Below are 8,597 nucleotides of genomic sequence, written 5' to 3' on the forward strand. Positions count from 1 at the left end.
ACTAACCCTAACACTAGCACTAGCACTAACACTATAACACTAACACTAACACTAACCCTAACACTAACACTAACCCTAACACTAACACTAACACTAACCCTAACCCTAACACTAGCACTAGCACTAGCACTAACACTAACCCTAACACTAACACTAACACTAACCCTAACCCTAACACTAACACTAACACTAACACTATAACACTATAACACTAACCCTAACACTAACACTAACCCTAACCCTAACACTAACATTAACACTAACACTAACACTAACACTAACACTAACACTAACACTAACCCTAACACTAACACTAACCCTAACACTAAACACTAACACTAACCCTAACACTAACACTAACACTAACACCAACACTAACACTAACACTAACCCTAACACTAACACTAACACTATAACACTAACACTAACACTAACACTAACCCTAACACTAACCCTAACACTAACACTAACACCAACACCAACCCTAACACTAACCCTAACACTAACACTAACACTATAACACTAACACTAACACTAACCCTAACACTAACACTAACCCTAACACTAACACTAACACTAACCCTAACACTAACACTAACTCTAACTCTAACAATAACACTAACACTAACACTAACCCTAACACTAACACTAACACTAACTCTAACTCTAACACTAACCCTAACACTAACACTAACCCTAACCCTAACCCTAACCCTAACACTAACACTAACACTAACACTAGCACGAGCACGAGCACTAGCACTAACACTAACACTAACACTAACACTATAACACTAACCCTAACACTAACCCTAACCCTAACACTAGCACTAACACTAACACTAACACTAACCCTAACACTAACACTAACACTAACACTAACACTAACCCTAACCCTAACCCTAACACTAGCACTAACACTAACACTAACACTAGCACTAACACTAACACTAACACTAACACTAACACTCACACTAACACTAGCACTAACCCTAACACTAACAGCAACACTAACCCTAACACTAACACTAACACTAACACTATAACACTAACACTAACACTAACACTAACCCTAACACTAACACTAACCCTAACACTAACACTAACACTAACACTAACACTAACTAACTCTAACAATAACACTAACACTAACCCTAACACTAACACTAACACTAACTCTAACACTAACACTAACACTAACACTAACCCTAACACTAACTCTAACACTAACACTAACTCTAACACTAACACTTACACTAACACTAACACTAACATTATAACACTAACACTAACCCTAACACTAACCCTAACCCTAACACTAACACTAACACTAACCCTAACACTAACCCTAACACTAACACTAACACTAACCTTAACACTAACACTAACACTAACCCTAACCCTAACACTAACACTAACACTAACACTAGCACTAGCACGAGCACTAGCACTAACACTAACACTAACCCTAACACTAACACTAACACTAACACTAACCCTAACCCTAACCCTAACACTAGCACTAAACACTAACACTAACACTAGCACTAACACTAACACTAACACTAGCACTAACACTAACACTAACACTAACACTAACACTAACACTAACACTAACACTAACCCTAACACTAACACTAACCCTAACACTAACACTAACACTAACCCTAACCCTAACACTAGCACTAACACTAACACTAACACTAACACTAACACTAACACTAACACTAACACTAACACTAACACTATAACACTAACACTAATACTATAACACTATAACACTTTAACACTAACACTATCACTAACACTAACATTATAACACTAACACTAACCCTAACACTAACCCTAACCCTAACACTAACACTAACACTAACACTATAACACTAACACTAACACTAACCCTAACACTAACACTAACCCTAACCCTAACACTAGCACTAGCACTAACACTAACACTGACACTAACACTAACACTAACACTAACACTAACACTAACACTAACCCTAACACTAACCCTAACCTTAACCCTAGCACTAACACTAACACTAACACTAACACTAACCCTAACACTAGCTCTAACACTAACACTAACACTAACACTAACATTATAACACTAACACTAACCCTAACACTAACCCTAACCCTAACACTAACACTAACACTAACCCTAACACTAACCCTAACACTAACCCTAACACTAACACTAACACTAACACTAACCTTAACACTAACACTAACACTAACACTAACACTAACCCTAACACTAACACTAACACTAACACTAACACTAACACTAACACTAGCACTAGCACGAGCACTAGCACTAACACTAACACTAACCCTAACACTAACACTAAAAATAACCCTAACCCTAACACTAGCACTAAACACTAACACTAACACTAGCACTAACACTAACACTAACACTAGCACTAACACTAACACTAACCCTAACACTAACACTAACCCTAACACTAACACTAACACTAACCCTAACCCTAACACTAACACTAACACTAACACTAACACTATAACACTAACACTAACACTAACACTAACTCTAACACTAACACTAACACTAACACTAACATTATAACACTAACACTAACACTAACCCTAACACTAACCCTAACACTAACACTAACCCTAACACTAGCACTAACACTAGCACTAACACTAACACTAACACTAACCCTAACACTAACACTAACACTATAATACTAACACTAACCCTAACACTAGCACTAGCACTAACCCTAACACTAACACTAACACTATAACACTAACACTAACACTAACCCTAACACTAACACTAACCCTAACACTAACACTAACACTAACACTAACCCTAACACTAGCACTAGCACTAACACTAACCCTAACACTAACACTAACACTAACCCTAACCCTAACACTAACACTAACACTAACACTAACACTATAACACTAACCCTAACACTAACACTAACCCTAACCCTAACACTAACATTAACACTAACACTAACACTAACCCTAACACTAACACTAACCCTAACACTAAACACTAACACTAACCCTAACACTAACACTAACACTAACACCAACACTAACTCTAACACTAACACTAACACTAACATTATAACACTAACACTAACCCTAACCCTAACACTAACCCTAACCCTAACACTAACACTAACACTAACCCTAACACTAGCACTAACACTAGCACTAACACTAACACTAACACTAACACTAACCCTAACACTAACACTAACACTAGCACTAGCACAAGCACTAGCACTAAGACTAACACTAACACTAACACTATAACACTAACACTAACCCTAACCCTAACACTAACCCTAACCCTAACCCTAACACTAACACTAACCCTAACACTAACCCTAACACTAACAGTAACACTAACATTAACACTAGCACTAACACTAACCCTAACACTAACACTAACACTATAATACTAACACTAACCCTAACACTAGCACTAGCACTAACCCTAACACTAACACTAACACTATAACACTAACACTAACACTAACCCTTACACTAACACTAACCCTAACACTAACACTAACACTAACCCTAACCCTAACACTAGCACTAGCACTAACACTAACCCTAACACTAACACTAACACTAACCCTAACCCTAACACTAACACTAACACTAACACTATAACACTAACCCTAACACTAACACTAACCCTAACCCTAACACTAACATTAACACTAACACTAACACTAACCCTAACACTAACACTAACCCTAACACTAAACACTAACACTAACACTAACACTAACACTAACCCTAACCCTAACACTAACACTAACACTAACACTAACACTATAACACTAACCCTAACACTAACACTAACCCTAACATTAACACTAACACTAACACTAACACTAACCCTAACACTAACACTAACACTAACCCTAACACTAAACACTAACCCTAACACTAACACTAACACCAACACTAACACTAACACTAACCCTAACACTAACTCTAACACTATAACACTAACACTAACACTAACCCTAACACTAACCCTAACACTAACACTAACACATACACCAACACCAACCCTAACACTAACCCTAACACTAACACTAACACTAACACTATAACACTAACACTAACACTAACCCTAACCCTAACACTAACACTAACACTAACACATACACCAACCCTAACACTAACCCTAACACTAACACTAACACTAACACTAACACTAACACTAACACTAACACTAACCCTAACACTAACACTAACACTAACCCTAACACTAACACTAACTCTAACTCTAACAATAACACTAACACTAACACTAACCCTAACACTAACACTAACTCTAACTCTAACACTAACACTAACACTAACACTAACCCTAACACTAACACTAACCCTAACCCTAACCCTAACCCTAACACTAACACTAACACTAACACTAGCACGAGCACGAGCACTAGCACTAACACTAACACTAACACTAACACTATAACACTAACCCTAACACTAACCCTAACCCTAACACTAGCACTAACACTAACACTAACACTAACCCTAACACTAACACTAACACTAACACTAACCCTAACCCTAACCCTAACACTAGCACTAACACTAACACTAACACTAGCACTAACACTAACACTAACACTAACACTAACACTAACACTAACACTCACACTAACACTAGCACTAACCCTAACACTAACACCAACACTAACCCTAACACTAACACTAACACTAACACTATAACACTAACACTAACACTAACACTAACACTAACACTAACCCTAACCCTAACACTAACCCTAACACTAACACTAACACTAACACTAACACTAACTAACTCTAACAATAACACTAACACTAACACTAACACTAACACTAACACTAACTCTAACTCTAACACTAACACTAACACTAACACTAACACTAACACTAACCCTAACACTAACTCTAACACTAACACTAACTCTAACACTAACACTTACACTAACACTAACACTAACATTATAACACTAACACTAACACTAACCCTAACACTAGCACTAACACTAGCACTAACACTAACACTAACACTAGCACTAGCACAAGCACTAGCACTAAGACTAACACTAACACTAACACTATAACACTAACACTAACCCTAACCCTAACACTAACCCTAACCCTAACCCTAACACTAACACTAACCCTAACACTAACCCTAACACTAACACTAACACTAACATTAACACTAGCACTAACACTAACCCTAACACTAACACTATAATACTAACACTAACCCTAACACTAGCACTAGCACTAACCCTAACACTAACACTAACACTATAACACTAACACTAACACTAACCCTTACACTAACACTAACCCTAACACTAACACTAACACTAACACTAACCCTAACCCTAACACTAGCACTAGCACTAACACTAACTCTAACACTAACACTAACACTAACCCTAACCCTAACACTAACACTAACACTAACACTATAACACTAACCCTAACACTAACACTAACCCTAACCCTAACACTAACATTAACACTAACACTAACACTAACACTAACCCTAACACTAACCCTAACACTAAACACTAACACTAACACTAACACTAACCCTAACACTAACACTAACACTAACACTAACACTAACACTAACACTATAACACTAACCCTAACACTAACACTAACCCTAACCCTAACATTAACACTAACACTAACACTAACACTAACCCTAACCCTAACACTAACACTAACCCTAACCCTAACCCTAACACTAACACTAACACTAACACTAGCACGAGCACGAGCACTAGCACTAACACTAACACTAACACTAACACTATAACACTAACCCTAACACTAACCCTAACCCTAACACTAGCACTAACACTAACACTAACACTAACCCTAACACTAACACTAACACTAACACTAACCCTAACCCTAACCCTAACACTAGCACTAACACTAACACTAACACTAGCACTAACACTAACACTAACACTAACACTAACACTAACACTAACACTCACACTAACACTAGCACTAACCCTAAGACTAACACCAACACTAACCCTAACACTAACACTAACACTAACACTATAACACTAACACTAACACTAACACTAACCCTAACCCTAACACTAACCCTAACACTAACACTAACACTAACACTAACACTAACACTAACACTAACACTAACACTAACTAACTCTAACAATAACACTAACACTAACACTAACACTAAACCTAACACTAGCACTAACACTAACACTAGCACTAACACTAACACTAACACTAACACTAACACTAACACTAACCCTAACACTAACACTAACACTAGCACTAGAACAAGCACTAGCACTAGCACTAAGACTAACACTAACACTAACACTATAACACTAACACTAACCCTAACCCTAACACTAACCCTAACCCTAACCCTAACACTAACACTAACACTAACCCTAACACTAACCCTAACACTAACACTAACACTAACATTAACACTAGCACTAACACTAACCCTAACACTAACACTAACACTATAATACTAACACTAACCCTAACACTAGCACTAGCACTAACCCTAACACTAACACTAACACTATAACACTAACATTAACACTAACCCTTACACTAACACTAACCCTAACACTAACACTAACACTAACACTAACCCTAACCCTAACACTAGCACTAGCACTAACACTAACCCTAACACTAACACTAACACTAACCCTAACCCTAACCCTAACACTAACACTAACACTATAACACTAACCCTAACACTAACACTAACCCTAACCCTAACCCTAACACTAACATTAACACTAACACTAACACTAACCCTAACACTAACACTAACCCTAACACTAAACACTAACACTAACACTAACACTAACACTAACCCTAACCCTAACACTAACACTAACACTAACACTAACACTATAACACTAACCCTAACACTAACACTAACCCTAACCCTAACCCTAACACTAACACTAACACTAACACTAACACTAACCCTAACCCTAACACTAACACTAACCCTAACCCTAACCCTAACCCTAACACTAACACTAACACTAGCACGAGCACTAGCACTAACACTAACACTAACACTAACACTAACACTATAACACTAACCCTAACACTAACCCTAACCCTAACACTAGCACTAACACTAACACTAACACTAACACTAACACTAACACTAACACTAACACTAACCCTAACCCTAACCCTAACACTAGCACTAACACTAATACTAACACTAGCACTAACACTAACACTAACACTAACACTAACACTCACACTAACACTAGCACTAACCCTAACACTAACACCAACACTAACCCTAACACTAACACTAACACTAACACTAACACTATAACACTAACACTAACACTAACCCTAACCCTAACACTAACCCTAACACTAACACTAACACTAACACTAACACTAACTAACTCTAACAATAACACTAACACTAACACTAACACTAACTCTAACTCTAACACTAACACTAACACTAACACTAACACTAACCCTAACACTAACTCTAACACTAACACTAACTCTAACACTAACACTAACTCTAACACTAACACTAACACTAACCCTAACACTAGCACTAACACTAGCACTAACACTAACACTAACACTAACACTAACCCTAACACTAACACTAACACTAGCACTAGCACAAGCACTAGCACTAGCACTAAGACTAACACTAACACTAACACTAACACTATAACACTAACACTAACCCTAACCCTAACACTAACCCTAACCCTAACCCTAACCCTAACACTAACACTAACCCTAACACTAACCCTAACACTAACATTAACACTAGCACTAACACTAACCCTAACACTAACACTAACACTATAATACTAACACTAACCCTAACACTAGCACTAGCACTAACCCTAACACTAACACTAACACTAACACTATAACACTAACACTAACCCTTACACTAACACTAACCCTAACACTAACACTAACACTAACACTAACCCTAACCCTAACACTAGCACTAGCACTAACACTAACCCTAACACTAACACTAACACTAACCCTAACCCTAACACTAACACTAACACTAACACTATAACACTAACCCTAACACTAACACTAACCCTAACCCTAACACTAACATTAACACTAACACTAACACTAACACTAACCCTAACACTAACACTAACACTAAACACTAACACTAACACTAACACTAACACTAACCCTAACCCTAACACTAACACTAACACTAACACTAACACTAACACTATAACACTAACCCTAACACTAACACTAACCCTAACACTAACACTAACACCAACACTAACACTAACACTAACCCTAACACTAACACTAACACTATAACACTAACACTAACACTAACCCTAACACTAACCCTAACACTAACACTAACACTAACACCAACACCAACACCAACCCTAACACTAACCCTAACACTAACACTAACACTAACACTATAACACTAACACTAACACTAACACTAACCCTAACACTAACACTAACCCTAACACTAACACTAACACTAACCC

Source organism: Eucyclogobius newberryi, unplaced genomic scaffold (assembly GCF_026437365.1).
Source record: "Eucyclogobius newberryi isolate DKJ021-1_F unplaced genomic scaffold, fEucNew1.0.hap1 SCAF_88, whole genome shotgun sequence".
Taxonomy (NCBI): domain Eukaryota; kingdom Metazoa; phylum Chordata; class Actinopteri; order Gobiiformes; family Gobiidae; genus Eucyclogobius; species Eucyclogobius newberryi.